This window comes from Ciconia boyciana, chromosome 7, assembly GCF_034638445.1.
Source record: "Ciconia boyciana chromosome 7, ASM3463844v1, whole genome shotgun sequence".
In the NCBI taxonomy this organism is placed as follows: Eukaryota; Metazoa; Chordata; class Aves; order Ciconiiformes; family Ciconiidae; genus Ciconia; species Ciconia boyciana.
In genome coordinates, this window is record NC_132940.1 from 60,026,143 (window position 1) to 60,047,936 (window position 21,794).

Sequence of the window (21,794 nt, forward strand, 5' to 3'; positions counted from 1 at the left end):
TGGTTTAGCCCATTGGCAGCCAAGCACCACACAGCTGCTTGCTCACCCTCCCCCTCCAGTGGGATGGGGAAGAGAATCTGAAGAGCAAAAGTAAGAAAACTCGTAGGTTGAAATAAGAACAGTTTAATAATTGAAATAAAATAAAATAATAATAATAATAGCAATAATTTGTAATGAAAAGGAAAACAATGAGAGGGGGGGGGGGGGGGAACAAAACCCAAGGAAAAAAACAATTGATGCAACCGCTCACCACCCACTGACTGATGACCAGCCCATCCCCGAGCAGTGAACCCCGTGCCCCCGCCAACTCCCCCCAGTTTCTATACTGAGCATGACGTCATATGGTATGGAATAGCCCTTTGGCCAGTTTGGCTGTGCCACCTCCCAGCTTCTTGTGCACCTGGCAAAGCATGGGACGCTGAAAAGTCCTAGACTGGTGTAAGCTCTATTTAGCAACTAAAACATCAGTGGGTTATCAACATTATTCTCATACTAAATCCAAAACACAGCACTATACCAGCTACTAGAAAGAAAACTAACTCTATCTCAGCTGAAACCAGGACAGAGACGCAAGAGAAGAAGCCTTTGGTAGGCATATGAAATGTCCCATACTGGGAAGATTAGAGGTCATCATGGTATCTTTTCGAAGCATGTTCTGAGATCTTTAATGGCTACTAAGGAATCAATTCTTTATTCAGTTAATAGCATGCTCTCTAACAGCAAAAAGCTGAATCAGATAATCATATTCAAGATATCTATGGTCTATGAAATGCTGGCAATGTAAAGAATTTGCTGCAATTGCAGAGTAGGGGTTAAGAGAAAAAAATTAAAAGGCTAAAGATATGTAAATACACATTTTCTGGGTAAATTGCTTAAAACAATTCTAGTCAGTGACTTGTTTGTATTTCTTTCACATTAGTATTTAATGGTGAAATCTTATCAACAGAATTGCACTAAATATAAGACGAAAACTGGAAAAGAAGCCCAAGACTGAGTGCCACATACTAGTGTAGCTTTCAAATACATTAGGTAATTAACAGTAGGCACAAAGGCTTTCAACATCCATTATAGCAAATAAACTACTTAGGTTTCTTTTTAAGAATGTTAAGAAGTTGAAGTACTAGAGATTATTTACATTTAGCTAACAGTTTATATAGTATAACATAGCTTCCTCAGACCTACCCATTAAATTACTAGTTTGCTACAAGAACAGTGTAAAGATTACTTCTCTTTTAACATTAAAATACACCAGATTCCATATATTAAAGTTCCTGAGGTTAGCAGGAAAATGTTTTAAGAGTTAGAAAGAGACAAATCTTGGTACTTTTCCATTTTTAAATTAGCATAATTATTGCTTCACAGTTTCACTTCAGTGCTATGAAGAATGCAATTGCATATTACCCAGTATAAATAAAAGCCGCAGATTCTCACAGAAAACTATTTTAAAATACCTTCAAGAAATAGCTTCCATTTCATAAGTATTTTTGAAAGGTGGCTATATCACACTCTTTTTTTGTTAAACGTTTCTGCTCCCGCCATTCTTACATATATTCACAGTTGTGCAAGGTCCGTCTAAAAAGACTGAGAGTTACAGTCAAAATAGAAACAAAAGATCACTTCTGTATGTGCAGTCCACCTCCAGTAAATACTATCCCCTTTAAAGATATCCATGGAGCAACATGATTCACAGCAGCCAAAATTCTGGCTCTCCATGGCATAGTAAGAGAAAAGAATAATAAAAATTAAACATTAACGTAGCATTAATCTTAGGTGTCATTTGTAAGTCATAGTTGTTAAAATATTGCAGACAAAAGTTTAAATCAGGGCTTTTGGGGGATTTTTTAGATTTAGATTAAGAGATTTCTTTTAAGTTTTTAACCCTTAAGGCATCTCTTTAATTATGTTTGTTCCTGTGTTTCACTCCCCCTTTACATCATACTTGAGAAGGTTTCAATCACATTGAGAAGACATTTAACAACATCACAGTGTGGCTGTTCAAAGACATACAAATCCACCTGCTATTTAAACAGCCTCAGTAAAGTCAATAACCTTGTTTTTTAAAACCCGAAGCTACAACAGAAACAGCAGAAGCCCAAACTATATATTCATTTCAGAAGGTGTTTTTAAATAACCACATTTTATTGTCTACAAACTTTCCCAGTCAAAACCACTGTACAGCACACATCCACACATAAAAGAATGTTTATAATTTTATGCATATACATGCACACAAGATCCATCCTTAAGTGATTGCTCCTTAGACTCTCTCTTCACTTCCTCATACTGCCCAACACATTTGGTCAAGTTTCATAAATGATGAGTAGTCTGTTCTTCCAAAAGTTTACTGAATGATGTGAAATATAGCTTTCGGATTCAATAGGAAAACCTCTGAAATAAGCAAAAAACCCCCAGAGTTACCTCCCAAAGAAAATCACAAAGTTAAATGACCAAGTTAATCCCATTAAAACTGTTGGGCAAAACAATTTAGTATCAGAAAAGTCAAACAGCTGAAGAGTCAATGATCCATAAGCAAGCCATATACTAAACGGAAGGATCTTGTCACTCTAAAAAGACCTAATCCTAGCTCTCAGTAAACACAATGGCAGCAAAGCTCTTCAAGGCTAATGCTACTTGCATCTACTCAGGTTAAGGATTTACGTAACTATCGTGACTATCCAGAATTAATTTTCAAGAAGTAATCAATAGAAGGGATATCTTGAAACGTGGTAAGGACCATCAAAATCTTAATATATACCTCACAGAGGTAAGGAAATGGAGCAGGGAAAAGAATGGACATTTCTTTCCTTGTAAACCTAAATCTTTATACCTTTCACTCTACTTAGCAAACATTAACCTTTCATCACCTCCTACGTATTCGTATCTAGAATCTGTTACGAGATTTTCAGAAAAGGAATACTATAAACTGCTGACTGGAGGTACAAGTGTGGACTTGGAATTTATACCTGGAATTCCCAATTGGGGAGGGGTAATAGAGGGTAATAGAAAAGGAAAACAAGGTTTCATGCAATGAATAACATTTCACACAGCAAAAAATGCCAGAAATTTTTAATCTAATATGTGAGAAATCAACTGGTGCAACTGTACAAATGAAGTTCTAAGGCATTTTCCATTACTGTCATCTCACTTATACCCCCAAATTGTTGGTTAAGTATCAAGAACATTAGAAAGCTGGATCATTACTGTCATCTACTAAGCAGATTAGGTTTCACAAAAAAGCAGTCAACATTATAGATACTGCAGGGCGAGCTAATTGAGTATTTTGATATTGTTCCCCTTTCTGTATTGCTTCTAAGAGGTGAAAATGATGGTAGAGTCAGGTAATTCTGAATATACACCAACCCCCATTTCTGCTAGCATACCAGGAACCGAAAAAAGAGACTCCTTCCTTTTTCAGAAACCCAAGCCTGACTTTTAGCCAGCATTCTACCCCTCAGAAAACACTTTACTACATTCCATTTTAACTATTCAAAAAGAATCTGTTACTTTTTTCCTCACTATAGCAACAATGAAATATTTTTTATGTATGAAAATTTACATATGAAACATTTACAGATTCAGTTAAGAGTACAATGAGATACGGTATGTTTTGGTTTTTACATCACCATCCTTCATGGTGATGGTGAAATGGATTTATATTTTTATGACAGCAATGTTCAATTCAATCATGCTAGCATCTTAAGAGTTTAACTGCTTTGTTCAGCTTTCACCGTTCTGACACACAAGTCCCTGATAATGAGTAGTTAAAAAATAAAAATTTAACACTGCACTAATACGGGAGAATACTTTATGTGCAAGATACTGTTCTCTTCCAATTTATTTTTATTGTTACGCAGACTCTGCATCAGCATTCTTCAAGTCTTTGGCAATGACTGCAAACTTCAAGTAGTGTGTTTTGCATTCATTAAACAAATGAAATGTTTCCCAAAATTAATGGACTTTAAGATAAAGAATAATAATGGTCTACAATTAATAAAGCTTTCCCATCAATGAAGTGTTGTTAAACTAAGAGGCAAGCTTTTAACTTAGTCAATGCTAGAACAAAAGCCCACCATACAGCATGCCACATATTTCATATACGATAACAAATCAAAGCAAATAAGCTGTTGAAGGAATCAGCAAAGCAAGCCTCTTCCTCTCTCCACCCGTCTTACAGTTATAAGAAAAGAAACTGAGGAACATTTTCCTAGAGTAAGATGCAAAAATGAGATAGTCTTATTGTGCAGAAGAATGATGGCAGGCATGGGAATGATGGGAGATGGGATGGGAGTAATTCGGTGGTGGGACTTTTTAGGCTGTCTGCTTGCCTAAATGCAGGTGTCTAATGCCATTTTAGATGATGCAAGGCATTCACACAGACTTAAAGCAAGACACAGGAAAGCTGTATCTTACTGGATCAGCATCTGTAGAAAGGAAGTATATCAAACCTCAAATGGGATTAAACTTTTTTGTTTATATGACTGAATGGAGTTCCTTTATTTATACAGATTTGCTTGTCAATGTCCAGGCAGCTCCACCTTGTATTTCTTATTATTGTTTTGCAGGTAAAAGTAACATCAATTAAGTCTAATATCAACTGCATCTATAGCATTGAACCCAGCAGCTAGACACATAACTGAAGCCTTACCTACAAATACCTGTTTATAGGACTATTATCCACAAATACTGGCTACATTAGTAGTTGCTGCTTTCATTTCCTTCCCTCCTCATCCTTACCTAGAAGAACCATCCTAAATCTCTGTTCGATCTTTCCGTACTGAAGACACTACTGTTTCTGACAAAGAAATTAACTTCAAAGTCCACGTAGTTAATCAACTGGAAATATTGTTCTTGTATCATGTGAAACACTCTCCTACCAAAACGTACAACCTCTGTCTCAAGTTTCTTTCAATATGCGCCAGTCAGGGAAACCAGGAAAAGATCATCTCCCAGAATCGTAGTTGCAATTAATGATAAGCAGGACAGCTTCCATGCTTGGCAGCAGAATGCCTGATCCTTGCTGCAAGCCAAGTAGGCATGAATGCAGAACAGAGATGAAAGACTGCCTGTGAAAAAAATTACTGCTGCTGGGAAATGAAGGTCACTCCTAAGAAAAAACCTACTGGGGGATGTGGGCCACAAAATTGACTGGGGTGGGGGTGAAGATTACACCAATGCCAATATCCAGAAACACAAGATTTAAAGTTCTTTGGCATTTTAAAGTTCTTCAATGCCAAATAATTTGTCAATCATCATGTAATAGCAACTGTGTATCACTTTGGCATTCTGCTTTCCCTTTAATTATTTTTTACCCACCAACTCTTCTGCTATTCTTATATGTTTAAATCTAAAGTGGTGTCATTTACAAAAAAACCCTCTTTGTAACATGACAAATTTGATTAATTTTAATTCTAATAATCCACAGAATCTTTCCTTTAATATATATGCAACAACAATTTGTGAGCTCCCAGTTTGGGAAAAAAGTTTAATTGCTATGCATTACTTCATCAGTTGCGGTCAGGTCCTATTTAACGATCCTTTAAATGTTAGCTTTTATGCAGGAAAATAAAAAAATTAATAACTTTAAAAACGCATCTAGAATAAATTACCAGCAACGCGCTCTGTAAGAACTAACTCCGTGTCGTAGAGCAGGCAAACTACACTTCCTCAGCTGGTTAGTCTTACAGTAAAACACACATAATAGCACTATTTAGATCACTCAGTTGCTCAGGCTGGTCTCCACTGTGTCAATCAAGTCCTCCCTTTAGATTGGAAGGAAATCAAGCCGTGTGGTTAGACAGTAATCAAGGAGTGGCTCATGTCAGTGCAAGGACGTGCAGGCTATTCATAATTGCATAATTTTATTTCTCTGGAGTTCATTTTGGTTTTCAGCATCATGTTACAGGTTTATATTACAAATTTGAGAAAATGAAGAGTACCATATGGCCCATTAAATACATTTAATTTGGATTAATGTTATAAAATAGACCTTACACACCTAAAGTATAATGAAGTGGTACTTCACTGTAGACCTTATTCTACCACTAATCAGAGCTAAGCATTCATAGGTGCCTTTTGCTGCAATGTTAAGATCCTGGTATAAATAAAAGCTTATATAAAAAAAAATAAAAATGATTCTTGGGCATTTCTACAGTTCACCTTCCACCTGGAGACATGTACCTGTCAGTTAGTTCTAGTCACCTTCCTTCCTTATGTGACTCCAGCTGAAGTTAAAACTTTAGCAGCTTTTGAAAATGGATTAAAATGTCTAAGTAGTTTTCGACAGGACAAATAAAGAATGACCAATTATTTGTACAATGTGTCAGTGATCCCAGCTTCAGAACTACAGCAAGGAAGCTTATTCTTCATGACTAATCAATCTCTATTTCTTGAGCTGAATTGCCACCTGTGTTAGTTACTGGTGCAAGGCAAATGCATTTAAGAAGTAGAAGCATGATAAGACCATCTAGATGAAGTAAAATTATCTAAACAAAGAGCTACAGAATTTATTAAATTAATCACAGACCATGTAAAACTGCAGAAAGCAACAGATTAGCATCTTTATTACTACGAATGTATTATGCTAAAACATCATCAACAGGTAGGAAAGGCCAGAGAAGCTGCATAGTGAAGGATTCACAAGTATTTATCTCTCATCTATAAAAACCTGCTACAGTGACATACAAATCATTACAGGAAGAAGGTTTGACAGCTCATAACAAAATATTATTAGCTATCTGCTTACCCTGACTACCAAAATCTACTGAAAAAAATAATGGAGTTTATAGGAATTGTATTAATTCTATGGCAAACACACTCCTTTGTTTTCTCTCATCTGATTATCTGGTTTGACCATAAACATCCTGCTTTGCTCTCTGTCTTTGCTGATTGATCATATATACTGCTGTTAATGCAAATCAGCTCTTTATTAAATTATTAGGGAGATTTAAGACAGCACTTTCCCCTATAGACCTTAAAGTACATTTGAAATCAACTGAAGGCAAGCAAGGTACCTAATATTTCAGTCTTACCCAACGTTACAGAGCTTAACAACTAAATAGAAATTAAATGCATGGCATTTCCCAAATTCTGAGCCTTATCAAACTGTCATGATTCAAGTATGTACATAAAAATAATTCTAAATTATATCCACTCATTCATTCTCTGCATGAGAAAAAGAAAAGAAAATCTAAATGTGCTGATGATAATTAATACGATATATACAAAGAATAGTTGCGGTTTAAATAGCCTAAGTGTTACATGCCACTACTGTGATGTGTTTGCCTACTTACACAATGCAATCATCTGATTACCTCCACTATTTTAGGGACATAATAAAAATGCTAAAAAAGGGATAGGCAGACTATAATGTTCTACTATAGATGGTAATATTGTAAAAAGCTGTCATATCAACGCTTGTGCATGTCTTTTACATCTATATTGGCCATGACAGCAAAGTCCAAAAAGCACGTACAACCCTGTTTCCCAATGATCTTTGACTTCTTGATGCTGTATGAGGCATTGAAACACACCTGAACAGCTTCATCTGATGATACTTATTTTACTTGTTAGCACATTTTAGTCAACATTTCTAACAAAGCAAAGCACAAACACTGAAAAAAATGGATCACCCTGTAGACCAAGCCTATAAGCATTCAGAGTAAGATAAATATGATTAAAGCTACAGCAAGAAATCTTCTGAGGTAGAGTGACTAAAACCTGCTGCTTTTATATTTAGAATAAAATAATTAATTAAAAAGGAATAAAATGTTGGATCCTTAGTTTCTCAGCAATTATTTCCTTCCAGCTTATGCATATTTTCATTTAAACATGTATGAAGCTTTACTGAAAATATTTAAAATCTGAACATTATTCATTTACCTTTAAGGGCAACATGAAGACTCCTAGTGAAATTGTTCTGTAGCACTGCAAAATCAGTCACAGAAAAGATGCATTTAACTCAGAAATTTTCCCTAGTTTGGGTTCTTTACTATTGTCTCGGTAAAATGAGAGATGTTACTTGTACACACACACACACACATACACACACACACACATTTTATTGAGAGGACTATCTTGTCACTAGGGAAAAACAACTCCCACAAGAACTAGTGTTTATTTAAAGACATCAGGGACAAAGAATTTAGCATCATCTTCAATTCTTCTGATATCCACCACAGTGCAGGTGATTCTCAAACAGATCACTACAGCTGCCAGGGATCACCATTAGCCCCTTCGAAATTCACCCACAATGTACTCTGTTTTCTTACACAAAAGCACTATGTCTGGAAATTCCATGAGTAAACTGTTTTTTAGCCTGTGTGGGAAGAGAATTTGGTATTTGCACAAGCAAAACCTGCCTCTCAGCTAAACCACATGGCTTTAAAAGAATTGTTCTTTGAAAATGCATGCAGGTGTCCTGCATGACAGAGAAGACCTTTTTCACCCAGGGGGGCAAAGGAAACTGAAAACTGTGACAACTACAATGCTTATAACAGGTCAGATCAGAGATTACCCAAGATCCAGTTCTGATACTGTATTCATATTTGTATTGAACCAAGGAAAATTCAGGCTATGCAACACAAGATGCCATACTTAAAATTCCAGTTTTACTTTTCAAAAAAGTGTAAAATAATTTTGGCCTTTTAATGGTGATTTCCTACAAAAATTGGGAAACTATAATACCGGTGGTTATAAAACAAAGCATGGAGAAATACATATGCTTGGTCTGAAATATTTAAATATATTGTTATATGTTGTACCCCTTTACAAATTTAAATTATTTTTTATTCAATTTACAGCTACAAAACATGAGAGAAGCATAAACTTGTATTGCTTGTTCAGGGCTTTGTTTTCTGTTAAGCAGCATTTGCACATTTTGAAATCATTGTCTTATTTTTTAAAAAATATGACCATCAGTGTAAGGTCTTTATAATAAATGGGACCTCACAGGACTGAACCACATTTTAGATATGAAGTTTACATCAAACTGGTAATAAATACAAAAGCAAGGTAGTAAAAATTATATACTGCAAATTTAATTTCCTTTACTGGACTTCTTCTTCATTTAACTTTATCTACTGACAGTTTCTCTCTGATTCCTGATGCTTTTTATATGATACTGAATTACATTTATCCTTCCTATACCTAAATTGAAGTCATATGCCTCATTAACTCAGATATACTTGTTGCCAACACCCAGTACAAACTGCTAGGAATTTTAATGGCTTTTTTAAGGGAGGTAAAAATCAAGCAGGTATGCTCCTATTTGATAAGAGAATTTCAGAGCAATCAAATATTTAGAGCTAAAATTACATAGCATAAATTATATAAGTGGCAAGACTGCAATTGGAATGCCATCAGCAGTTCCAAACATCTCAGTACCTTAAAAATATAGAGAGTTACAAGGTTTTACAAAAGTAATTAAGAAATTCCAGAACTTAGCTATGGTAGCTGTGTTTCTCCAAAGTATCCACTTACTCAAGACTCCTATACTCATCAACCAGAAAATGTACAAAGTACTGCATTAAAACTTCTCCCATATTTTTCCATCAGCACAGATAAAAGCAAGCTCTCCAGCACCTCAGGTAAAGTAAATTTAAAGACTTATTTTCCATGACCACAGGCTCAGCCTCAATATTCAGTGTACTACTTTTATTTATGGTAAAATTCAGAAAACAGCTTAAGATCATATTACATTATGACGAACACCCAGCAAAGAAAATACTATATTAACTGAGGGAACCTGTCTCCACACCCAACTCTGAATACACTGAAAACATTGAGTGCTTTGTTTCCTTTAGAGCTTGTATTTTTAAATCTAGTTTTTAATCCAAACTATTTTTGAGCATGGAATGGTTGCATTTGTAATTAAAGGACGCAGGCAAATCGTTTGTTGATTATGTAAAAAGTAATACTTTCCTGGACTTAATGGTGTTCAAGCTTTTTCCTCCAGGTATTCAGTAGCAGGACTACTGGTCAGTGTTAGTTGTCACATACACACTGAGATACTGTGAAATCCAGGTTTAACAAATTGCAAATTAATCAGTTTTAGTATAAAACACTGATAAATTGGGACTTGATAAGAACTGGATGACTTCCCTAATATTTTGTGCTGTAGTAACATTTGTTGCTAATATAAAAACACTGCTTAAGGAGGTAAGAGGATTACGATTTGACAATAAGACCTCATTTTCAAATGGCTGATATTTTATACTCCATGGAAATAGCTGTGGCTTGTAAATAATTTTAAATGCCTAAAGGCATTCTCACTCTAGAATACGTAGAGACAGAAATACTGTGAACCCATTTCAGTTTAGTCTAACTCTGTAATGATCAGGTTCTGCCATGCTACTCATTTTGGGATGCATCATTCAAACCCTCCGAATGGATATTAAATAATTCATGCCAGTAAGATTACAGCCTTGCTTCTCCATACCCCATAGGAAGAAAAAGAAGAGAGAAGTTACTTGTCCCTCTAAAGGGGACAGATATGTACACTCACTCTATTATTTGAAGAGTTATAATATATCCTATTTCAAGATCTCATGAGTGTCCCAAACAGGACAGTCATTGTGAGGTTGGATATCAAATGAATACGCAATAACATATTGTTCACTGGTCTTCAATATGGTTGCACAAAAAGACAAAAAATCAGGAGAGGAAGCTTCCACTACATACTTTCCACTAAAAGTGAATTAAGGCTCACCTAGAAAAGTAAACTATGAAAGTAAATTTATGGATTATTTTAATGATCAACACTAGATCAACATCCCATTAGTATGCACAGCACACGCCTGCAGAAGCCATGTTTCTCAGTTAGCTAAGCAGATGGCTCAAAGCACCCCATCACTCTATCCTACTTTAAAAAAAAAAACCAAACAAACCACAAACAAAACCAAAACCACACACAGAGCAAAATTTGTATTTGTATTGCTGCACCTAATGTTAGAAGTTAGGCACACACTTAGTTGTAATATAGATACTACAGTTTGCAACTACTCTAATTTATATTTCCCCAAACTATCGGCATTCACATGTCACAATTCCTCTTTCTGAACTACATAGTACTCATGATCTGTAGTATTTCTACCAAAAGTGTTTGCTAGCAAACTACTCCCCCCAAAAAACACTTGTCAAAGTGCAAATCAGCTCACCAAAGACATCTTTCTGAGCCTTATCATAAAGCTGACCCAGGAAGAGAGATGCATCAGATCTTAAGTGAAAGTCAACCTGCTACCCTTTCCCCATGCAGTGGATTGTTTCGCTGTACTGAGATCTGAATCTGCTACTTATAAACACAACATAATCTAAAGTGTATCACTAGGAAAAAAAAAAAAGTCATTTATCCATCACACATGTGAACATATTACGTCACATATTCCCTACCCCTCTCCACACACTCCCAATATCCAATATCATACCAACTCTTTTCCAGAACCTAAGAATCCTACTGAATCATACTGCACATCTCTAACAATACACACAGAGGCATGACAAACCCATAACAACACATCATCCAAACAAGAGGGGATACATATACAAATAAACATGGTATAACAAGTGGAACAATCAGGTTTTTAAAATGGAGGAGAAATTTGCAGTCAAAATTTCTATTTTGTTACTGTAGTCAAAGACCAGAGTAAGTTCAATTGTAATATACACAAATGAAGAAACTTGATTGGAACAGAACACAGAAAATCACACGTGATACTTTGGAGGAACTCTCTTGCCACAGTGGTAAATTATTGCAAATCTCCCCTCATGGCACTAACCTAGAATAAGGCCAAAGTAATTTACTTCTGGCAAAGCTTTATCTTGCCCTGAAACCTCTGGTCTGACATTTAAACTTCTCGATAGCAACTATGCACGAACAAATCACTCCCTTCCCAGTCACACACAAAAAATATTTTTCATTCTTTGAAATGGAAAGTCACTCCTATTAGTCCATACAGAGCATGAAGGTCAATAAACTACCATCATATTTTTCATAAAAAAACCCTCTTCTGACTTCAGTGGGAATTGAGCAAATGGAATAATAATAGTACTTGCACTTAAGATACCAAGTATCTGTATCAATTGCATTTTTCGGAAAGATCATCACGAAGCAGATTTATTAAAGTGTGTCACAGACAGCACCACAAATACTGGTCTCCAGGCTCCAATGGGAGATAAATTAAATGATCCAAAAGATGTTAGATTATATTTTCTACAGCAGTGGTGCAAAAAAACTTTGGGACAAATGGACCACTATAAACCCTACACTTAGATGCTGTAATGCTCTGACGCTTTCCCTGACTGGATTCTTCCAACTTTTATCTACTTACACCATAAGTAAGTATCCTTGGTATTGCCTCTGTGCTGGGCAGGGAAACAATAACAATCAGGAAAGCAGAAGAAAAAAAAGCTAGAGCAGGGAAAGCAGTAGTGCCACTAGAGTCTTCTTCTTTCTGGGTTCACAGACGTTCACTTGACCTTGGTTTCAAGAGCTACGAAATATTAAGGCTTGGGAAAACAACTTCAACTAAGTGAATAAAATGTGATTTTAGCCAGATACATGAAACTGACCTAGTCCAAGTAACTTTGAAAAGATTTTCACCAAAACACACAGGAGCCAACCATTACCCAACACTAGTCATACACCCAAATGACGTGTTCCTTTGCACCTGAAAAATTAAGATTATTATCTGAGATATTTCCAAACCCTATGTATAGTATTGAACAGGGATATTTTAGCTTCTATGTAATGTCAAGTACTGGAGGACTAAAAACAAATTTAAATTTTGTTAAGAAAATGTGGTGTTTTATTGTTGACAAGGTTCCAGGGATATGTCACTGCTTTCTGATAACAAGCAAGCAAATCCCAGAAAGGCTGTTAATGTATTTTATTTCAGAATTTATCAGTACAGATCTATAAGACTGAAAACTGATAGCTTCTAACTACTGCAAAATATAATCTAAGAAAAATATGTATTACATTATAGTTCAGGTTTAATCCTCCAGATTCTGAACTTCAAAAGTTAATTTTGCTGCAATGAAACCAAACTTTCTGAAACAAAGCAAGCACCGTCTGTAAGAGACAAATGTTTACACTGCACACATTGAGAAAACAAATTGACAAATCCAGTAAAGTGCAACCTACAGCTATTTACTCTTATCAGCTAAGGAAGACTAATGAAAGCCACATATATGCATTTTTGAAAATACTAAATAATACAGTATCTACATGAAGGTGCAGATTATTTCAAAGGTGTAGATTCTAGTCAGCAGTGTGGAAAAAATTTACTTCACAGCCCAATATTTTTTAATGGACTAAAGCTACTGAATCACATAAACGAACTCATTTTTTCTCAATATTAAATCTTTCTCTGTGCACTCCATCTTCCACAGTTTGCATCTCTGGCCTCACTGCTGTAATTGTATATGCAAATAGTTTTATGGATATGAACAGTTTCCCTAAGCTTAGAAGTATTATTCATAGATACAAAATCAAGCATGCATATACATGCATACACACACATTTTCAAAATATAAACAGACTGGAAGTTCCAGGACATGATTTTCATTGTACTGGTTGTTGGTATGGTTGGTACTTAATAGAAATCATATGTAAGAACATAGCTGTATTTAATAATATCCTTTCTGTAACAATTGACAGTTGTGGGTCTGAAGCCAAACACAACCATTATATTGTCTACCTTATACTTTTCTTTTAAAAAAAAGGAATATTATTTTACTGAGATCAGTTGCTTTCATGTGAGTAAAGAATACCATAGATGAAAAAAGCTAATCTATATCTAAAGATACTAAGAAATGAAATAATCCATCTTTTCCAAAGTAATTTGTTCTAAAGTTTCATTGTCCTCACTCTTAAAATAGTGCTTTTTAGTTCACGTGTGAATTTGTATGGTTTTATTTTCCAGTTTTTGATTCTCAAGCTATCCTTTATGTTTTACCATTCAAATACTTTAGAGTAGCAATCTTCCATCCAATAAATAATGAAGGTGTTGACTAGTACTGAATCTAGTGCTGCTCCCTGAAAAATGTTGGTAGGAAAATCTCCATTCAATGGTGATTCTCCATTGACAGGTAATGCCTTTGAAGATCTATCAGTCAGCTTGTGTAAATCTGAAATCCATGTGATTAACTACTATCCTAAAGCACTGTTTTTATTGTGAATTCCATAGAGTACCATACAAGATGTTCCATAAAAGTCTGTGCTGCTACCTTTATAAAATAAACATATCATTCCTTCAAAAGAGTAAAAAAAAGTTTCATGACAGAGAGATGTGTTCTGTGAAAAAATTCTGACTGGCATTAACTCCCCTCCTGTGACAGTGTGCTCCCCCCCCCCCGCCTTTATCTCCTGTAACCCTGTTCAGGTGATAACCACCAGTGGCAGTCGTAATGGATGCATCTGGTCATGATGGCTGCATCCGCTCAAAGTGGATTCGGGAGACAGATAACAACACAATAGCCTAGGGCTATTGTGCAATGCGCCCACCGAAGAAACTAAGATCTGGTTGGCATGCAAATATGACTATGAGTCAATCATCTTACCCCCATAAATAGTGAGCAGCCCAAGAGCCCTTTGAGCTCTCCTGCACGGCAGCGGGCTGCACGCCAGGATCTCCCCTTGAGCAGGGATGCCTCTCAAGGTTACTCCTCAAGGTTGAGAGATTCCTTGCCACAAGAGATCCTCGGTAAGTGACTAATAGCATGCTAAACTTTGAAACCTTGAGTGATATAAAGGATTGATTGCGCATATATAATCCTTTAGACATAAACTGTTGACCAAGTCTGGGACTAGGATTGGATCCAGCCGCACCTAGACTCCTCTCTGAGAAGGAGTTTAGAAAGCAAGGGGGTCCTTTTCCAAACCTCATGACTCAATGGGAGGGTCTCCCTAACAGTTTTGTCTGACCCTGTCCTCTATGCAGTAAATAATCAAGCGTACCTTGCAATTGAATCTCGTTAAACCACTGTCGCATTGAACTTTGTTAACTCCCTAGTCTATTATCAATAAAGTATATTTTTGCTTCCCTCTTACAAGTGAAGTGCACTCTCACTCCATCTGTGACACCTCCTTCTTCTAAGTCCTGTTTAAATCAATTATCAATTTATTTTATCTTGGGGTATTATCAAAATTAATCAATCTACAGTTACACAGGTCGTTGCAATTCTCCTTTGCAATGCTGATTCAGCTTTAGCACTCTTTTAGCTTCTGGAACGCCCTCAGTCTCCATATTTCAGTGCACGTAGCTCATTTAGCCTATGGTTCCGTTTTGGCACTCTGGGTTCCGTTGCCTTATGGGATGTAGAGACTCTATGGAACAATTACTTCAGCTCTCCTCTTCTTCAGTTCCCTCCAGGATGCCATAGTTCTTTAATAACTTCCAATCACAGACTTTGTACAAACTTAAAAACTTAATGTTTATGTAGCAAGACTGAGAAAATTATCTATATTGTCTTCTCTAATTTTTATGATTTCCTACTAGTTAATCTGAAAAATGCTAGTCATGCAGTAAAAACTAATCCAAAATTCAGCTGCTGCTTTAGGCTCACTGAATTTTTTAAAAATAATGTTAATCTGAGACTGTCATTTTAAGAGGCAAATCACCAAAGCACCAAATTCTTAACACAGTTAACACTGAAGATCAAAAGTTTCTAGCGTCTCTTTCCTCCTGTATGCCTTTGGAAGAGCTACAATTAAAAAAAAAAAAAAAATCAGCTGCTAATTTCCACTAACTGCTTCCCAGTTGTATGCAAGAAAGTCATTTCAATCTGTTACTAATCATAGTTCACTAAAACATAACAAATAAGGAGGTTCTATCCACAAAATGCATTTGAAAGTGAATTTTGGAGCTAAACCTCACACACACAAAGAAACAATAACTGGTTCTACTGGTCTGAAGGAGATTTCTACTTTCAAAAGATGCATGAAGTACTAGCTCAGAAAATAAGAAGATATCCACTACTTAAAAACACACATCAAATTACTCCCAACAGAGTTAAGATGCATGTGCACTGAAGCGAATCTTATGTACCTGTCATTCTCAAGACTACATAAAGAACGATAAATGTATATACAACTTCTCTACAATAAATGATCCTTTTACTTCAGTACTTAGATCGGACTGAATAGCCAACACATTTTACTGTTTGCTCCAATTTCAAAATATTTATGAACACAGTAAATGTATCAATTGAAAAATATGGCCCAAAACAGTTCTGTGGATATGCAAATTCTATGCTCTGACTCAAGATACTAGATAATCAAACCCTAATCTGTCCTAATTGGCTACACAGGCCAAAATTGGTCAGACCTTAACGTCCAGAATCTATGTAAATCCAGTCATGTTATCAAACACCCAATTTACAAATGCACGAGGTCCCCGAGTCTTCCCCTGACTATTGATGTGTCAGCATCGCTGAAAATCAGCCTGCACAGAAGCAGAAGTTCAGAGCTTTTCCTATGCCATCAGTCTAAAAGCCCAGGTTTCACAGTTGACATGGCTTCTTCAAATGAAGGGCTGCTGGTGCTAGGCCGTTTCTTAATTTCTTAGGCCGTTTTCTTAATTTTCCCCAGGCTGAGGGACGAGACCCCCAGACCTCCTCCATCCTAAAGTCACAAACAACTCAGTGCCTGGCAACAGCTTTCTGAACCTAAGTATCTATTCAAGCCCTAATATCTTAACAGAAACACAGAATGAAAGATATTACAACGATGTATTGAAGGAGGAGGCAAAAGATGCACGTGAGTCTGGTTTACACAGACTCATAACTAAAACCTCTTCCGTTTTCTGGCTTACTATCTTGATCATGTTTGGTGGGTGTCAGATCACAACTAGGGCATAATTAACCAAAAAAATAAAATCACAGTTCCATTAAGAAATGAAACCCCATTTAGTAGTTCCTTGTAAAAGTTGTGTACCAGGCAATGTTTGACCTAAGAAGGTAAAGAAACACGCTAAGAGCTGTCTGCACGCCTGTTATGCTATGATATACTTATACTATGATGTATTTCACCCTGTATGAATTGAAACATGATGAAAAAATTAAATATATATATCTCTGCCTATTTTTATGCTGAGAACGTCTGTTACCTGTATTTCTTATTGTGGAATAATAGCAGCTGAAAAGAAATACTAGAATGGACTTATGGCCATATCATTTCTTCTATAAATTAGCATGAGCAAATGTCTTTTACACCTCCTGCAGTGAACTCACTCCCCATACAATAAAGACTCCATATTCACCTACTGTTGGTTTACTGAGTAAGAAAGCATTAGTGGAAAAATATCAAATTCTCCTATCTATTGCTATCCCTAGCATATGCTCCTTACCATTCAGTGCACATCTTTGATTTGGCCTTCTAAAATAAAAGGCTAATATCTTCAGAAGTGCTGAGTGACCATCAGGTACACTGATGTTCTTCAGAAGCAGCAGATTTTCTTGTGAATAACAGTTTGAAAAGTTATGAAAACAAAGCAAATTGAATAAATCTGAGGGAGACATATTATTCTTTGATAAGTCTATTAACAAACACAATATACTTGAAAAGTCCAAAGGAAAGAGAGATTAGAATGACTTGTTCTTGTATGAGCAGTATATTTTTAAAAATGGTAAAATATTCATTATACAGCTACAGATCCCATCCTAGACTTTTAAGAAAAAAAAAAAAAGAGAAAAAAGAAAACGCTGACCTGAAGCTGGAACCAAAGATGAACCTTTATTTAAAAGGAAGGAAATGTAACAAATTACTTCCAAAACTTTCCTTAAACTGTACTTTTCTCTTAATCTCATGCTACTAAGACATAAGTAGGAATGGAACATTCATCAGGACACTCATTTGTAATCAAATATTCTAAGTATCTGCATGTTGACACAATACAGAAATACTGATAATTATCATCCATTATACTAACTTTTGCCGTTTTCTTGAATGGCATTGGATGACACACCTAGTTTGAAATTTTAGTACTTTATTTTCTCCGAGAATATTATTTCGAAGGCTTTTTAAAGACTGTGATCAAAAATAGCAATGCAGATGAGTTCTAGAGCTGTAAATTTCACTTCAAGTGCTTCATTTTAACACATTTGAGTGCAGTCTGATTGACTTACCGAAACACTGAAAAAAAGGCTACAATTTGAGCCAATCATGCTGAAGTAAAAGGAGCTATGAAAAAAACGCCCAACCCTTCTAATGTAGAGTTCAATATAGAGATTGGAGATAAACAGTATTAGTGTACATTAAGGGGGCTAAGGATTTTCAACTAAAAGCATTAAAGAATCTTCTATGTCAGGAATTATTTTCGGCTTAGTTGTCACACAGTACATACCAAAACTGAGTAAAAAACCTGACTCTCATTCATCTGCATAGCAAACCTGAAAGCAATAGTACCCCAGCATTTCTTAGCCAAACCTCCCTCTTCCCTCTTCTGCCAGTCCTGAGTCCTGCTGCTGCTTTGGCCCTCATATTAGCATCAGCATACCTTGGTAGTGCTTTACCTACTGATCCTAATGTAACCATGGCAGACAGCTTCAGAGTGTCATGTGTGTTCTTCAGAGAACATGAGCATGGACCACATACATCATGAAAGTCTTTAGATTAAAACAAACAAGCAAGAAAGAAGTCTAGTGAAGCTGCTGGACCAAATTTTTGTTTGAACTCAAATGGTTTTAAAAAAAAAGAGTGCTGAAGCCTAATTTCAGACTCACTCAGAGAGCTCAGCATTCACTGACACCAGATTGAATACTTATTTAAGTGGTGGTCATCAATTACCAACGATAAATTTCAATTTCATTAAATTAACTGATTTAATAATAATAATAATAATAATAAAAAGCAAAACTGAGTAATCTGAATTCAAGCTTTTGAACTAACACCACTGCCTGTGAGGAAGGTACTGTAGCAAGTGCTGCAAAACATTTGGAGAAAGTTACCTGACTAAAGAAGGAAATAATTTACAAAAATAAAGCAAATGGGATCCTAAAGCATTAGAAAGCTCACCCAATCAGGGATCAAAAAGAAGTTTAACTTCAAATTAACCAGCTTAAATCTGGAACGTTGGATACCTGCATACTGATCAATAACAGATTTGAGGATTGATCCCCTACAGTTCAATAACAGATCTGATGAAGTAAAGATTTCGCAAACCATTTCAAACAACAAATGAACTTGAGAAAATAAGAGTCACAAGTAATACAAGAACAGAAAAGACTACATTCAGGAAATTTCATTCAACATTAGTCATTTACAGAATGAAACATACTACAACATTTCAACATTATACCTGAATTCTGTATTAACCACTTACACTATGCAATTTAAACTGATTCCAACTGCTACTTCTTAAGAACTTTTAAGATTAATGAGTGAACTTAATGCCAAATGTTTTAAGAGTGCTCAAATGTAGAACAGAAGACTGAGAGTTCATATCCCTTTACTCATTTGCCCTGAGATCTGGATTAAATTCCCTCCTTTTCCTCCTTTGTGACTTCGTCAAGTCCTATTCATCTCCCCATACTTCACTTTACCTTTAGTAAAAAAGAGATCATTTTTGTTTTCCCCTACTGTTAGTCTACCTTGTCTCTTGGGATATAATTTTCAAAGGCACAAAGGCCAATCAGGAAAGTATCTTCAACTGAAAGCCAATTAAGTTTAACACCTTTCTTTACCTGTATCTTTGAAAATCTCCTTCATGTTTGAAGTGCTACATAATCAGACTCAGAATTCATACTAATTTGAAACTATTATAATATCATCAATACTAAATTACGCAAGCTATCCATTTGTTTTAAAATTAAACACTCTGATGGAGGAGACCCAAGATAGCCTTAAAATGTTAATGCATGATGCAAAAGCAATGATCCAGAGGATGCTCTGGCTAATTAACAAGCTCTAGTCTCAGACCTGAAATGATAATACTGATGAAAACACTGACAAGGATTTAATGAAATTCTAAAGATCCTTGTCTGGCTTGTGCTCCATACGAAACAGAGGGGGATGGAACAAAATATATCTAGGGAAAAATTCATAAAGATCTGAGGTCATTCAGTTAGAAATGTTGATACAGGCAAATATTTTAAGGGTCAATGCAAGTAATCATGCTGGTATAGTTGATATAGTTAGCTCCTCAACTTAAAAGAGGGATATCCGAGGCAGCGTGTCTCACAGAGAAGCGAGGGGCATATCACTACTCTTTTCAGCAAGGAACACATGTCCCTGTGCTGCAAGAAAGCACTTGCTACTGGCTGCCACCAAGATAGATGCAGTGCAATTCTTCCAGGAAAACATGAGAACAACATGGATGTGATGAATTACCTTACCACAGAAGGTTTTCATGATTTCCAGAACAATCCTAGGACCTGTGTTCATGGTGTCTGAGATTCAGAGGCTCCTTAAATATTTCTGTATTTTGCTTGGTAGTCCTTCAGCAAAATTAGAATAATTGGAGGGTATTTTACTCAATAACAATGGGATTGTTAACTCACCTCAGTAGTTAATTACCAAGGACTATGCAGTACTCATTGAAGTAAAAAAATACTTTTAAAAAAAGACTCTATGTCAGAGAGTATTTGGGGAGGGGGGAAAGCCAACTCTGATGGAAATCCAGACTTCTTTAGTAACAGAATAACCTCAAAACCTCTCTCATATTTTATTCCACTTTTACATCAGTGTGGCTGCACTAGTCCCCATGTAATTCCTCTCAGTGTACATTAGTTTACAGGAAATCACAATAAGGACCAAAATATTTACACTAAAGCCCAAGGCAGAGTGCGTTCTTTGTGGAGCATAAACACGTTGTCCCAATTAAATGTCACATATGGGCTCTCCTCCTTTCACTTAGTGTTACAGCTCTCTTTTAAAACGGTCATAGGTAGGCTGTAAGTTAAGTTATAGGAATATTTTGCCCTGAGCTACAGTGTTACTATAAGCAGTGCTGCACAAGTGTCTAACACTAAATCTACACTGAAGAATGCTCATAGTACTTGTGCCTGCTTTGATGGGGAAGTACAGGATGTCAGAAAGAAGAAATGATCATAGAAGTTATGATTATTTATTTACCACTTTCTTTTAAAAGAGGGATTAAATACTAGAGCATCAAGCTCAGATGTCAGCAGGCCTACAACCTACTTCGGGAACCCTAGAATGAGCAGATGCTGCCAGAACAGAAGCAAGACTTCTCAGCACAGTAGGCAAAGGTGAATTTTGCTACCTTAATGATTCTATCTTCGTCCTTAGGGCTGCAAAATTCAATTCATGGAGTAAATAAGAAATTTAAATACAAAGTGAGGATGAGCTCTTCAGGCCCCACCTCTGATAAAAACAAATAAACCTTGCATTGGGAGAGAACAACTAACCTCCCCCGTGCACCAAGCATTGGCAAAGTGCCACCCAAACACTATCTCCTCAACCATTTGCCTTCTTCATCTGTGCCTTATATCTTCCTTTGTCTTCAGGACAAACATCTTTCATTCCATAGCAACAGCAATGAAGTAGTGAAACACTGCCCCACATTCCCAGACACTGTATAGACAAATCAACTCATATGGACAAGTACTGCCCTTGCATTCATGTAACCTGACCCTTTCAGATAATAATAATGCTACTATTCTGTTTCTTTTTGTAAGAACTAGATTTTGAGACTTGTTAAAAAAAAAAAAAAGGAAAAAAGAAATTGAGTGTTCTTATGGATACTTCTCCTATCTGACACTTGCAGAAACAGTAAGTGTGCTATGTAGTGCCAGACAGCAAAACACACATGTATGGCATCAATACAAAGGACAAGAAT

At 36.0% G+C, this 21,794-nt stretch overlaps 1 protein-coding gene across 7 annotated transcripts in view; it reads right to left on the reverse strand.

The window, feature by feature from the left end:
• Positions 1 to 21,794, reverse strand: part of NAALADL2 (N-acetylated alpha-linked acidic dipeptidase like 2) — a 517,712-nt gene that overhangs the window by 100,715 nt on the left and 395,203 nt on the right. The gene's annotated exons all lie outside the window — the stretch shown is intronic.